At 37.1% G+C, this 16,690-nt stretch overlaps 1 protein-coding gene across 5 annotated transcripts in view; it reads left to right on the top strand.

Moving 5' to 3' along the window:
- Nucleotides 1–16,690, top strand: part of LOC133650695 (RNA-binding motif, single-stranded-interacting protein 2-like) — a 124,299-nt gene that overhangs the window by 61,161 nt on the left and 46,448 nt on the right. The gene's annotated exons all lie outside the window — the stretch shown is intronic.

Genomic DNA, 16,690 nt, shown 5'->3' with positions numbered 1-16,690 from the left:
AACCACGGTGGGAGACGAGGAAAGGCCAGTGTGTTGTTTCCTTTAATGTTAATAAGCTTACAATGTTATGCAGGGTTATAGTTATAACAATTTTAAAGACTAATTATACTATTTATAGTTATGCTGGAGAGTGGGGTCGGCCCAAAATATTATCTTCTTTCTAGGGGGGGCGTAACAGAAAATATTTGAGAAGCACTACCTTAGCACAACAGGCATCTAAATAAACACACACAAACGGCAATTACTACTACTACAAGGATTCATAAACAACAACTATTTATGAAGAAAGTGCCACAAGGCATGATGGGAAGTAGGGCTGGGCAATATGGCCTTTTATTAATATCTCGATATTTTTAGGCCATGTCAGGATACACAATATATATCTCGATATTTTGCCTTAGCCTTGAATGAACACTTGATGCATATAATCACAGCAGTATGATGATTCTATGTGTTTACATTAAAACATTCTTGTTCATACTGCATTAACATATGCTTATTTTAAACTTTCATGCAGAGAGGGAAATCACAACTAAGTCAATTGACCAAAACTGTATTTATTAAACAGTTATTAAGCAGTGGCACAAACATTCATGTCATTTCCAAAACAGAAAGTGCAAGATTGTCAGAGACATTTTAAAACAAGCTATTAGTGCACTTTTGTGCATGATGTCACTAAGATGACATATCAAAACAACACTAAATTAAAGTGCACTTTTTGTACAGAACGCCACTACAATAGTTTAAAACAAATAAAGTGCACTTTTGTGCATGATGTCACACAAGATATTTCAATAACTGTCAAATAAAAATGAGCTGCATAATAGGAAAGCAAATAGTATATGTCCTTCGCTATGTGGTAGGTTCCTGCGGACGTTATCTCCCTCTGTTGACTATTTTTTTCATTCTGTGTTGATGTGGAAATGGTTGCTTCTGCATTTTGTGGGTGTGGCACCGAACGGAGATGTTGACATGTAGAGTTTCAAGCAATATTCATTCTCTAGCGGCTGACTATTCAAATGATGCTACATTAGCAGTGGTGCGCTTTTGCCGCATAATTGTTCAACATCTTCCCGCTTGAAGCCAAACCACTGCCAGACGATGGACTCCGTGCTGTTTTTCTTGGGAATTAATTATTCCTTCATTTGTTACCAGATTCGCACCTTCTCTCTCTCGTATTACCACCCGCACCGCACCGTTAGCATCACAGCTAACATTACCAAGTCGCTACCTGTCTGCTTCCCGGGAGCGTGTGACGTTGCACACGTGACGTGTGTAAGAAGGTGCGCTTGTTTTAAGTGTCTGTGAGAAGGAGAGACAAGAAAGAGTGGGAAACGCATGCAGTGTAATGCCCGCAGCTAAAAGCAACTGCGTGAGAATGTATACTCGAATATCACGATATAGTCATTTTCTATATTGAGTATATCGATATATCGCCTAGCCCTAATGGGAAGTCTTTAAGACTGTAGCAATGCTACAAAATGAACCAGTTGATTACTGTTCCAGCTAAGCAAATTAATATGTCAATGGTTGGGTTGGACTGCTGTAGCTGTCTGTGATTGTTAAATCTTTATCTTACTAATACATTTTAGACAATTACAGGGTTTCCGCTGGGTATTAAAAAGCATTACATGTCATTAAATGGACTTTGCGAAAATTAAGGCTTTATATGGCATTAAATGCAATATCCAAAGGCATTAAAAAATGTTATACAATTGTTGGACTTGGGGACGGCGTGGCGAAGTTGGTAGAGTGGCCGTGCTGGTTGCTGGTTACTGGGGTTCAATCCCCACCTTCTACCATCCTAGTCACGTCCGTTGTGTCCTTGGGCAAGACACTTCACCCTTGCTCCTGATGGGTGCTGGTTAGCGCCTTGCATGGCAGCTCCCGCCATCAGTGTGTGAATGTGTGTGTGAATGGGTGAATGTGGAAATACTGTCAAAGCGCTTTGAGTACCTTGAAGGTAGAAAAGCGCTATACAAGTATAACCCATTTATCATTTAATTATTTGGACTTGGACGATAGTCAATACGTCAATTAATCAATCGATGAAAATTAACTTAATGTTGCGGTCACTGACAAAATTCCTACATCTGTCTGTGTATTTCTTTTCTTTGGCTCTGGTTTTCAAACTGGATACAAGAGGAGGTGACAAAAGGTACTGCCTTAATAGCGAACACTCAGTCAAACGGCTGTGGGGGCCCAAACTTTGCCGTTCTTTTGTCATTGTAAGCGTGTAGTCCTTAACTCTGAAGCTGACCTTGTTTCAAACACGACATATTTATTTTGGTTGTCTTCAGTTTGACACACATCAGCTAACTTGGCTACATTAGCAACACTCTGAAGCAGGCATCTCACGTGACCTACGGTGGCCTAGGATGGACAATTCTCACAACAGACCACAACTCTTATTTTCTGACATTACAACAGTAAATGAATAATAGTTCCTTTAGCACTTTATACTCAACTTTCTCTTCAATGTACCCATTTTAGACAACTGGACAGGTGTAAAATATAATCTATTCAAGATTTCAAATTGACTCAGCCTATTTTTTAATGCTTCTATAGGGCTTATTGGCATTTTTCCAAAAATCATTCCATGACATGTCTTTTTCTAAAACGTTAAAATCAATCATCCATTTCCAAATACATGCATCATTTGCATTCCTTGTATGATGTTAATTTACCGTATTTTTTGGAACATAGGGCGTACCGGATTATAAGGCACACTACCGATGAGCGGGTCTATTCAGGTCTATTTTCAAACAAAAGGCGCATTAAAGGGGTCATATTATGATTTTTTTTCTAAATTTAAAACAATTCCTTGTGGTCTACATAACATGTAATGGTGGTTATTGGACAAACTGTTGCATAGATTGTTTTACAGACCATCTTCAAGTCACTTTCTGACCGTCGCTTCAGGATGAGCCGTTTTGTGGGCGGTCTTATTTGCATGGCTCCACTTCGACGTCGTCTTCTTCCCGTCATTTTTGTTGTACCGGTATAGCGTGCAAGGACGGGAGTCGTAGAGGATGGAGCTAACTGTTTTAATGACATTCAGACTTTACTTAAATCAACAACGGCGCAGTATCTCCTCATCCGTGGCTCACTAGTGCAACAACAACGCCGGAAATGTGTCCCGTGAAAAACCGTATGACCGGAACTCTCTAATAACTAAAGTTTTGTGGGTGAATTATGTAAACCTACTACACCGGTAGTTTTTTGCGCTTCCATAGCGAGTCTACTGACAGATATAAGTTGGAACTTTACGCTACTTTATCTTAGAAATGGCAACAGCGAAGGATGAATGCCCCATAACAAAAGAATAGAGAAAAAGAAGAAGCTTATCGACTACGGCGTCGACACAGACTACAATGGCGGATGCGTGCAAATTTTCAGGACTTATGCAGATCCCAAATACACATCAGCAGGTACCAGACGGTAAGAAAAGTTGGTTTTGCATAATATTGCGAAACAAAACGCCAGATAATATGCCTGCTAATAGTTTTCATTTTGCGGTTCTTATACACACACCATAATAATACCCGTAGGTTGAAGCACAGTACGTCTGACTACGGTAGCCGTAATGCTCCGACAATCCATTAAGCAATGCGGCTTCATAGCTTACCAAAGTCGTACTAAAACATTTTGTCTGATTTTTGAGCGCCGTGTGTAATGTTTTATATTCTCAATGGAACATTTAAAGTTTGGTGTTGTTTACTGGCGTCATATTGCAGTCTACACATATCTCTTATGTGTGATTGCCGTCTACTGGTCACACTTATCATTACACATTGTACCCAATAAAATAGCTTTGAGGTCGGAAAGCACAACCAGAATTATTCCGTACATTAGGCACACAGGGTTGTAAGGCGCACTGTCGATTTTTGAGAAAATGAAAGGATTTTAAGTGCACCTTATAGTCCAAAATTATTCCATGAAACCGTTTTTAACAATTTTAAAAAAAATTGTGTTCTGATTAAAAAAAACGTATCCTCCAGTTTTAGGATATTATAACTTAGACATATTTTCAAAGGATCTGCAATTTTACAGCATGTTTTAAACAGATAACATTTTAAAATAACTACTGGGTATATTATATTGATCAACTATTTAAGAATTGGATGTTTATATAAATAGTGCAGCTTAAGTGCAGTTTCCCTTTAATAATTGTGATTAAAGGTACAGTGTGATGGTTGACAGACAGAACCTTTTAAATGGCTATTGTCTACGGCTGGTACACAAAGTCAGAATACTGGATGCCAGAGGTGGGACCAAGTCATTGCTTTGCAAGTCACAAGTAAGTCTCAAGTCTTTGCCCTCAAGTCTCGAGTCAAGTCCCGAGTCAAGACAGGCAAGTCCCGAGTCAAGTCCAAAGTCAAGACTGGAAAGTCTCAAGTCAAGTCCCAAGTCATGCATTTTGAGTTTCGAGTCCTTTCAAGTCCTTTTAACCACAGACTAATATTTTTACACAGATTGTGTATGCTTTTAAAACGTTGTATTTATTTATTAAAAAAAGTGCATTTGAAATAGCAGGAAAAAATAGTACTGACATTGCAATTCATAATAGCACTATTAAAGGCCTAGTGAAATGATTGTTTTTTATTTAAACGGGAATAGCAGATCCATTCTATGTGTCATACTTGATCATTTCGCGATATTGCCATATTTTTGCTGAAAGGATTTAGTAGAGAAAATCGACGATAAAGTTCGCAACTTTTGCTCGCTGATAAAAAATAGCCTTGCCTGTACCGGAAGTAGCGTGACGTCACAGGAGCTAGTATTCCTCACAATTCCCCATTGTTTACAATGGAGCGAGAGAGATTCGGACCGAGAAAGTGATGATTACCCCATTAATTTGAGCGAGGATGAAAGATTCGTAGATGAGGAACGTTACAGTGAAGGACTTGAGAGACAGTGATGGATGTATCTTTTTTCGCTCTGACCGTAACTTAGGTACAAGCTGGCTCATTGGATTCCACACTCTCCTTTTTTTATTGTGGATCACGGATTTGTATTTTAAACCACCTCGGATACTATATCCTCTTAAAAATGAGAGTCGAGCACGCGAAATGGACATTCAGTGCCTTTTATCTCCACGACAATACATCAGCGAAATGCTTTAGCTACGAGCTAACGTGATAGCATCGTGCTTTAACTGCATATAGAAACAAAAAAATAAACCCCTGACTGGAAGGATAGATAGAAAATCAACAATACTATTAAACCGTGGACATGTAAATACACGGTTAATGCTTTCCAGGCTGGCGAAGGTTAACAATGCTGTGCTAACGACACCATTGAAGCTAACTTAGCAACGGGACCTCACAGAGCTATGCTAAAAACATTAGCTCTCCACCTACGCCAGCCAGCCCTCATCTACTCATCAACACCCGTGCTCACCTGCGTTCCAGCGATCGGCAGAAGGACGAAGGACTTCACCTGATGCGTTTGGCGGCCCGGAGACGTAGGAAGTCAAGGTGAGGTCGCCGGCTAGCGCGGCTAGCGCGGCTAGCGCTCCAACAAAGTCCTCCTGGTTGTGTTGCTGTAGTCCGCTGCTAATACACCGATCCCACCTACAACTGTCTTCTTTGAAGCCTTCATTGTTCATTAAACAAATTGCAAAAGATGTCCAGAATACTGTGGAATTATGAAATGAAAACAGAGCTTTTTGTATAGGATTCTACGGGTACCATAACTTCCGTTACTCTGACTTCGTCACGCGCATACGTCATCATACCGCGACGTTTCAGCCGGATATTTCGCGGGAAGTTTTAAATGTCACTTTATAAGTTAACCCGGCCGTATTGGCATGTGTTGCAATGTTAAGATTTCATCATTGATATATAAACTATCAGACTGCGTGGTCGGTAGTAGTGGGTTTCAGTAGGCCTTTAACCAGTCATTTTAATAGTGTAAACAATTTTAAACATTTAACTCATTCCTTTACAGAATAAACACATTTGCAAAAACAAGTGCAACTGTACTTATTTGTACAAAAGTGTTAACATTGTATGTCCATGGCATATTGCATTGTAACTAGTTCCACAGCAGTTTCTATTCTGTTCTTACCTTATCTCATTGATCTCATCTCATACTGTATGTGTGTTGATGTGTGCGTACACATGAAAAACATAACAAATACATGAACATAACAATGAACAGAGTTGTACTTTTTAGATGTCAGGGCCCTATGCAATATGTACACATATTCTTAATATAGTATACATTTTAACTGACCTTTATTTGACTATGTTTGTCTTTTTGTAGGTGGCTAAAATATGCGGTGCTGCTGACCGCCGTCTAACGTTACGTTATTGTGTGTGATACATTGACTAACGTAACGTTATGTGTTAGGTACCTCATGTAACCCTGCTTAAAAAAATCACTTGACAAAAAGTATGAATAAGGTAGCGAACTGCAGTGGACGCAACAGATTGCCGTGTTTGCAATGACGTTATAACCACAGACATCTTATAAGTAGACGCAGCATTGGTTGCTGTGACGCGAGCAATTTGCATCTTGAAGTGGTGATGAGGAGCCGGCGAGTAGCCTAAACTGACAGTTGACAGGTAGAAAACAAAGATGCCGGGCTGGTGTTCAGCGTTTTCCTGCTCAAATGAGCGGACTGTTGAAAATAGGAATCGGGGGATTACTTTTCACAAGTAAGATTTAACATTAATGTACTATTGGTTGTATTTTATGAAAATAACATTACCACAGAGTTGAGAAGGAGCAAAGATCTTCAATATTTGTATGTGAAAATCACAAAGAAATCTTCTGGGGGAGGATGACGCCCCTAAAGGGGTTTGGTTTACAAACTTTCAGCCCCACCTAAAACAAAATTCACCAGCCGCCACTGATTATGATGCATTCTCATTTTAGGCAAAATATAAGACAATACTTTCTTAACAGTATAATTGTAACCAGGAATAAGTCTTCAAGTAACAATATTCAAATACTAACATTGTTGGGTAAGACAGCATTTGCTTTTATTCTGAATCCAGTGAAACAGATTGGTGGTTTTAGCTGATATAAAGACTTTCAGGTGTTTATATATGTTTAAGTATTTGGCAGACGCTTTTATCCAAAGCGACATACATAAAAAATACATATATAACAATCACTGTAAACATGATAATTTAAGGGAAGAATGTAATACAAAATATCAATACAAAGTGTCAAGACAGAATAAACTCTCTGCTGCTGCAGCAACAGAGATACAGTCTATAAGATATATAGATATCTAATGTATTCATACATTGTTTATGTAGGATATACACATGTATATATAACCTAATCATATTGTTTCTTCAATTTAAAAATAGCTGACCGTTTTGTTCCCCTTTCTCTGGGGATGATATTCCCAGTTTTGATCTCGGACGTCTGGTCACTTATAGCGTATAAGAATATTATATTACTGTTAAGCAACTATGAATAATAAAACACGCCAAAACATGTGTCCTTTATCATAGCTACACGTATGACAAAAAAGCACGTGAAAATCAGTGGTATTCAGTGAGGTAAGATGAATTAAATGCGCTGACAGTTCATTGCTCCTGCCAAATGAATTGCACTAGTGGAGCGGATCACCACTCCAAGATGGCGGCCCCACGTCTCGTCTGCGCCTGTAGGCAGTAGCGCTCCATGCTGCGTACCCTTATAAGATGTCTATGGTTTTAACGTTAGCAGTGAGTTTACAGCCTCACTGATTTAACTACAAAGCAAATAAAAGTCACGTTACTTAGCCAATAAACGTTAGCTTACATTCAAAACGTACCCTTCTTTGTGCATCTTCAAATGTCGAACGAAGTTGGAAGTTGTTACGTCTCCGTCTATAATATTCGAACTGCATGATTTGCATAGGGCTATTCGCTTTTTGTTGACCGAGTCGTAGTTTTAATACCCGAACGAAATTAACTTTGGCATAATTGTTTCTCACTGCCGCATTGTTTGACAATTCTTCTTCATTGGTTGTCCTGCAATTTGATTGGCTGTTGTACTGAGAGCACACCAGCTGACAGGAACAACACGCTGATAGACACAGACGAAGAAAAGGAAAAATACGGAGCGGCGCGCTCCCAAATAACTTTTTAATCTTTGGGTTTTTGGGAAAGTAGCAAGTCATGTCAAGTCAAAAGGCTCAAGTCCAGGTGAAGTCACAAGTCATTGATGTTAAAGTCTAAGTCGAGTTGCAAGTCTCTTTACATTTTGTCAAGTCGAGTCCAAAGTCATCAAATTCATGACTCGAGTCTGACTCGAGTCCAAGTCATGTGACTCGAGTCCACACCTCTGCTGGATGCTACTACACAAACATAAATAAATAAATAAATGAAGATATATAAATATATATTCTCACATTAATACTGACTTTATATAATAACCATATGCAGTCGAAAGTGGGCATTACATTTTTTTTCAAGTGGCATTAAAAACGATTAAATTAGATTTGCTGATACCTGCAGAAACCCTGAATTTTATGCTTCAAATTTTTGGTAACAAGTTGAAGTAGACCCTTTTCACCCTGGGCGCCGAGGCTTCCAAAGTGTTGTGTTGCAGCTCATTAAGTAAAATTTAAACAATTAGTTTTCATTTGTAAAATCAGATCGCGTATTTGCGTAATATGTTTTTTTTTGTGGTAGTCTTTTTTTTTGTGTGTGTAGCACTATCTGACCGTATGACAAAGTGTGTGTATTTGTCATACCTCCCATTCATTTGTGTTCCAGTTCATTGCCACTGAGTCAGTCCAATCTTACAGAAAGTGGAGGGTTAGTTGAGGACAATCAGCAACATGCCGTACCCTTCAGAGGCCTCCTGCTCTGCTTTTTCAACCCTGTCTCCCTTTTCTTCCTGACTTAATAAGACTTAAGTTCACTCCTTCCTGTTCTTAACACTGAAAATCGAACATTTTACAGTCAATCCATTGAGTTGCTGCTATTTTTAAGACTTAATCAAACCGGATTTATTTGTTTTTAATCATTTTCTCAAACTAAAAGTATGGCCCTAAATAGCTGAATTGCATGTGCTCAACAGATAAAAAACAGGGCATGGGTTATCAACTCACAAGACATCTTCTCTCTGCATGCCTTTTAGTCCAGATTTTCTGTCTACAGAAAATTGGATGCATTTTGCAAGACTCACCATGTGTTGTCAACTATGATTTGATCAACATACAGTGATAAATGATGAAACCCCAATTCTTACTTAGTGCACCCAATCAACTCTGACTAATTGACTGTAATTGCGTCAAATGGCTCTTAGCACATACTGAATCTTGCACACCATATGGGCAAAAGTACTGGGACAATAAACGGGTAAGCAGCAAAGTGTTCCAGTGGTTAGTTAGCAAGAAGATTCCTAATGGGTAGGTGAATGTGGAATTGTTCCCTCCTTGGTGTTTGAGTTTTTTTTCTGGTCAGAGGTCACTAACTAGTTTATTCCAAATGTGATAGGGTTACCCAAGTTATTCTACGTCAATATCATCCAAGCATACCTCTATAAATGTTGCTTTGTGCACTGGGGAAGAGTATAAAGTATACTGGTCCTTAATGTCTTGGTAACGCAACACTGCTCTACTCGCTATTGGTGCTTTTCCATTGTCAAAAGCCTATGACCCAAGCCATGCCGAGTCAAAATAACATGGATCACGGTGACTGCTCATGAGTCTTGCTGCCCTCAGTCTCCTCTCGAATAAAATTCAGGGGACCGTGGTGTCCTTCGCTGTTGTTGGTTAAACTTGTTTCGTTGCAACTAAACTTTTGCACAAAATGGCTGTAAAGTTGTACCTGACAATACATATTTCCCATCATTGTAAATGACATTTGTGGCACCCTAAATGGGTTATGCTCAAAATTATTAGAAAAATATGTGTGCATACATACATACATGTGACATGGGTGTCCTCAAATAGTGTCATTGTTTCAAATAAGTTTTAATAGGTGACACCTGAGCACATCCTGATGGGTAGAAACTAGGGTTGCATGATATAGACGATATACAGTATGTATAAATGATATAAATTTGACCGACGTAAGAACTGTCAATATTATCGTTATATTATGAAAATGCATGTTGATGACACATTCTAGCCTTGTCCCGCAAATTTGACAGCGACAAGTGAACGAACACATCCTTAACGTACTGTAACATTCTCACTAGCTGCTAATGTCCCTCCACAGTGCAAAGCCACTTCTAAGTCCATGGTGGCAAATAAACAAAGTTTCTTACAAGTATCATTATCATTTGAGGATGAGGAATAGCTAAACATGCTACACTACACACCGTCGCAGGATATGCTAAACGCAAACCGCAAGCAAGAGCTCTTGAATGTAAACAAAGGTTGGCAGATAGATACAAATATAGACAGTAACGATGCACCAAGTATAATAACATTATATGGTCAATTTAACTGTGGTTAAATCACTATTTTTTATTATCAAAAACATCTTTTGACCTTTTTTTCAGTTTTACAAACTCAGGAATTAAGTCTCTGGACACAGGAGAACTTTAAGGGCAAACACCAAGGAAATTACAACATTGGAGCCAATAGAAATTAATAATTTTAAGATTCAATGTGATTGCATTCAGCCCCCCGCAAACCAGAGAGGGACAAGCGGTAGAAAATGGATGGGTGAATATTGTTACTCCGTCTTCCTTTTTTTTTCTGATTATAATTGTAAAAAAATTTAATCATTCATCTACCGTATTTTTTGGACTATAAGTCGCAGTTTTTTTCATAGTTTGGCCAGCGACTTATACTCAGGAGCGACTTATGTGTGAAATTATTAACACATTACCGTAAAATATAAAATAATATTATTTAGCTCAATCACGTAAGAGACTAGACGTATAAGATTTCATCGGATTTAGGGATTAGGAGTGACAGATTGTTTGGTAAACGTATAGCATAGTTATTTGAATGACTCTTACCATAATATGTTACGTTAACATACCAGGCACGTTCTCAGTTGGTTATTTATGCGTCATATAACGTACACTTATTCAGCCTGTTGTTCACTATTCTTTATTTATTTTAAATTGCCTTTCAAATGTCTATTCTTGGTGTTGGGTTTTATCAAATAAATTTCCCCAAAAAATGCGACTTATACTCCAGTGCGACTTATATGTGTTTTTTCCCTTCTTTATTATGCATTTTCGGCCGGTGCGACTTTTAATCCGGAGCGATTTATATATGTTTTTTTCCTTCTTTATTATGCATTTACTTGAAAATGTTAAGTATTCGGTATCAGCATTGCTATGACCAATACTGCCCCTGTAACTAGTTGGTATTGGATCAATACTTAAAATTGTCATATCGCCCAAAACTAATGTAGAAGAATAAATGTTTTTTATATTTTAACAGAAGTGTAGATAGAACCATGTTACAGTAAAAAGTAACAAGATATTAACAGTAAATTATCAAGCAGATTAAAAAAAGTTTCGACAAAATAATACAACCGGAAATTATGCAATATGTTACCGCATACGTCAGTGGCCAAATTAGGAGCCTTTATAACCAGTTTAGAATTTTTTATCATCATTTACATTCCAAATAATATATTGTGATATATATCGTAATCGCAGGAGGCTGCATTATATATTGCGATTTTGAGTATCACCCAATTCATCAAACAAGAACACTAAACATTTTTTGTATTTACAATGGAATTAAAATAGTTAGAAAATAATACCTCTGTATTTTTTTTGTTAATAAGTACAGAACAACAATAAATAGTGGTGGATCACATAAAAAGCATTGTCTGCCTCTTAATGAATACATTTCAGTGAGTGAGGAAACACACAGCCAACAGCGTCATTGAAATGTAAAATAATTCACTGCGTAGTTTGTATTTACATAGTCAAAGCTAGGGCTGGGCAATATATCAAGTTTGTAAGATATATCGATATATTTTTAAACAAGATATGAATTAAGAAAATATCGTAATATCAATATAATTTATTTCACGTTAAAATGACCAAACGCCGCTTATTTGTTGTGTTCCTTGTTCTACACCGCTCCTCACTCCCTCTCATGGGCTACTAAACCCCTCCCCTTCTTCCTTCCAAGACGTGCTTGCACGTATAAGAATATCCATGATTGGTTGGTTGTTTACTATGATACAAGATTTGTATTTAAATCCTTAATGGCCTACTGAAATGACATTTTTTTATTTAAACTGGGATAGCAGATCCATTCTATGTGTCATACTTGATCATTTTGTGATATTTCCATATTTTTGCTGAAAGTATTTAGTAGAGAACATCGACGATAAAGTTCGCAACTTTTGGTCGCTGATAAAAAAAGCCTTGCCTGTACTGGAAGTAGCGTGACGTCGCAGGTTGAAAGGCTCCTCACATTTCCCCATTGTTTACACCAGCAGCGAGAGCGATTCGGACCGAGAAAGCGACGATTACCCCATTAATTTGAGCCAGGATGAAAGATTCGTGGATGAGGCACGTGAGAGTGAAGGACTAGAGTGCAGTGCAGGACGTATCTTTTTTCGCTCTGAACGTACGCTGAAATAAGGCGAGTGGAAGAGCCATTAGCCTCAAGCCAAAGCCGCCTCCCGCAGTTCAAAGCGGTTGCCTAGCAACCAAAAGTTACGGCGAGTTTACAGCTGTTTTAAAGTGATCCCGACGTCGCAGAGTGATATAAGTTGACAGGCTGACACCTCAAATTGATCTCTGAACGGCGCAAGGTACGAAATTGTTGAAAAAACAAGTTAAAAGTGCCGCAAGTCGCTAAAGAAGTAACTGCCCTTAAGACATAAGAGGCGCTGACGTCAGTGACTGCCGCAATGCCAAAAGTTAAAGGATTGACTGGAAAGACTGATTTGAAGCTGGGCACAGGACATGATGGGATTCAAGAAGGGATACTACAAAAAATACTCCAGGAATTTAAAGAAGAAATGATAGAAAAATTGGAAGAATTGATGGATGGATGGAAAGAGGATATGAAAGAAATGAAAGAAGAAATTAAAGAAATGAAAAAAGAGAACAACTCCAGAAATAAAGAAGCCACTGAAATGAGCAAACAAATGAAGATCCTTCAAGAAGACAACAACATGCTGAGGAACATCATAGATGAAATGGATCAGGATAAACGAATGAATGATATCATTGTGACAGGGCACCGAATTAAACCAAGATCCTATGCGAAAGCTGTGAATAATGAAGGTGAACCAGATGAAATGGATATGGTCTCAGCAGAACAGCAAGTGGTCAACTTTCTGCAATCAAAAGAAATTGAAATTGACATTAATACCATCGAAACATGCATACCACTGAACGGAAGAAACAACAACGCCACTCCAGTCGTGCTCGTGAAACTCGTAAACAGAAAATCTAAAATGGCATTGCTGAGACAGGGAAAGAAGCTGAAGGGAACAAATGTGTACATGAATGAGCATCTCACAAAACGTAATGCTGGAATCGCCAAGAAAGCACGCGACTTGAGAAGGCAGGGAAAAATCCAGGGAACTTGGAGCGCCAACTGTAAAATCTACATCAAGCTGAATGGAAGTCCAGAAGCAAGAGTAATTGTTGTCCATGACATCAAGGACCTGGACAATTTTTAAAGTTTACACAGCTACCACAACAACGATGATAATGGACTCTGACAGAAAACTAGCACCTAAATTCAGCATCTGCACTACTATGTTCCAAGGGACGACTAAACAAGAGGACCTAGATTCAGGATTGCATCCACCTACACTTATAGAGATTATTGAAACAACATCAAAGTTTGTTGAAGAAGAAAATATGGAACTAAAAAATTTCTGCAACAAAGATCACAAAAACCAGGATTTGGAAAATGATATAGATCCAGATACAATTTTTTTCTCCCACATCAGTAATAGTTGTTTTTATTATACAGATGATCAATATAATAGCAACATTGAATGTGATAACAAATTGTCAATTATTCATTTTAATAGTAGAAGCTTGTATGCAAATTACAACAACATTAAGAACTTTTTGGAACACATCAACGAACCCTTCAAAGTGATTGCTGTCACAGAAACATGGATTGATGATAAAAAAGGAATAGATTTTGATCTGGAGGGATATGAACTAAACTACATCAACAGAACCAACAAAAATGGAGGAGGAGTAGCTGTGTACGTGATGAAGAACCTGAACTACAAAGTGGTAAAAACATGTCATTTGCCATAGATAATATCTTAGAATGTATAACCATTGAAATATGTCAGGAAAAAAGCAAAAACATATTCATCAGTTGTATATATAGATCACCTAAGTCAAGTATAGAAACATTTGAAGAATGGATCAAGGCAACTTACATGGACAATGGTCAAAGAATAATGTTCTTATGTGGTGACTTTAATATTGACTTATTGAACCCCAACAAGCAAAAGTCTATTGATGACTTCATTGATACAATGTACAGCATCAGTCTATATCCTAAAATCACAAAGCCAAGCAGAATCACAGGACAATGTGCCACGCTTATTGATAATATTTTTACCAATGATTTTGATAATAACACTACAAGTGGTCTACTTATAAGCGACGTTAGTGATCATCTGCCAGTTTTTACAATATATGATGGAAACTACAAGAAGAACATGGAAGACAAAAGGACATTTCGAAGACTATGCACAGAGAAGAGAATGACTGCCTTCAAAATTGAGCTACAAAGGCAAGATTGGGACAATGTGTATAATGAAAAAGAGGTTGATGAAGCATATGAACATTTCTTAAACAAGTTCATAATACTTTATGACAAACATTGTCCATGGATACAACTCAGTAACAAGCAGAGAAAGAATAATCAACCATGGATGACAAAAGGATTAAAAAATGCTTGTAAGAAGAAGAATACACTATATAGAAAATGTATAGCACAAAGAACTATAGAGGCAGAAATTAAGTACAAAAAGTATAAAAACAAGTTAACAGACATACTACGATCATGTAGAAAAGAATATTACAGTGAATTATTGGACAGGAACAAAAATAATATGAGAGCAACATGGGGCATCCTCAATAGCATTATTAAAAATGGAACTAAGAGGGACTACCCTCAATACTTCTTAGATGAAAATAAAAAAAATGACAATATAAAGGAAGTAGTTGAAAGCTTCAATAATTATTTTGTAAATATTGGACCAAAATTGGAAGAAAGGATTCCAGACCCAGTTCCAAGTGAGGACTATAATGATACCATGGACCGAAATCCCAACTCCATGTTCCTCAGTAATGTGACACAGGAGGAAATAGTTACAATCGTGAAAAAATGTAAATCTAAGACTTCAACTGATTGTAACGGAATTTATATGGAAACGATAAAAAAGGTTATTGAAGAGATCTCAGGACCATTAATGTATATTAGTAACCTATCATTTCAAACAGGTACATTTCCAAACAAAATGAAAATAGCTAAAGTTGCACCAATTTAAAAGACTGGAGACAAACATCAATTTACAAATTATAGACCTGTTTCTCTACTTCCACAATTTTCTAAAATCATTGAAAAACTGTTCAATAACAGATTAGAAAGTTTCATGAATAAAAATAGAATACTCGAAGAGAACCAATATGGATACAGAGCTAATGTTTCAACTTCAATGGCTTTAATTGAAATTACAGAAGAAATTACCAATGCAATAGATAGTAAAAAATGTGCGGCAGCGGTTTTTATGGATCTAACTAAAGCATTTGACACAATTAATCACAATATTTTAATCAAAAAACTAGAACAATATGGCATCAGAGGGTTAGTCTTAAACTGGATAAGAAGTTATCTAACGAACAGGAAACAATACGTGAAGCTAGGCGAACACACGTCTACAACGCTAAATATATCCTGTGGTGTACCTCAGGGATCAATACTAGGACCTAAATTATTCAATCTCTATATAAATGACATTTGTAAAGTTACAAAATATTTAAAGTTAGTATTATTTGCGGATGATACAACAGCGTTTTGTTCACGAGAGAACACACAGGAGATAATACAAATAATAACAGAAGAAATTAACAAATTAAAAAGATGGTTTGACAAAAACAGACTATCGTTGAATCTTAGTAAAACTAAAATAATGCTATTTGGTAGCAGTAGAAGAGAAAGTCAAACACAAATACAAATAGACGGAATAGAAATTGAAAGAGTAAACGAAACCAAATTTCTAGGTATAATGATTGATGATAAATTGAACTGGAAATCTCACGTAAAAAATATACAACATAAAGTTGCAAGAAACACGTCAATAATGAATAAAGAAAAACATGTTCTAGACCAAAAATCCCTTCATATTCTCTACTGCTCACTAGTGTTACCATGTCTGAGCTACTGTGTAGAAATATGGGGAAATAATTACAAAAGTACACTTCATTCATTAACGGTGTTACAAAAAAGATCAGTTACAATAATACATAATGTTGGATATAGAGAACATACAAACCCTTTATTTATTGAATCAAAAATACTGAAATTCCACGACATAGTGAATTTGCAAACAGCTAAAATTATGCACAAAGCAAACTATAACCTGCTACCAAAGAATATACAACAATTCTTCTCAAAAAAAGAGGAGAAATATAATCTTAGAGAAAAACGTAATTTAAAACATTTGTTTGCACGTACAACACTTAAGACCTTCAGTATATCAGTATGTGGAATTAAATTATGGAATGGATTAAGCAAAGCAATCAAACAATGTACTAA

The sequence above is a fragment of the Entelurus aequoreus genome, linkage group LG01, assembly GCF_033978785.1.
Source record: "Entelurus aequoreus isolate RoL-2023_Sb linkage group LG01, RoL_Eaeq_v1.1, whole genome shotgun sequence".
Classification (NCBI taxonomy): domain Eukaryota; kingdom Metazoa; phylum Chordata; class Actinopteri; order Syngnathiformes; family Syngnathidae; genus Entelurus; species Entelurus aequoreus.
This window is presented reverse-complemented; position numbering and strand designations above follow the sequence as displayed.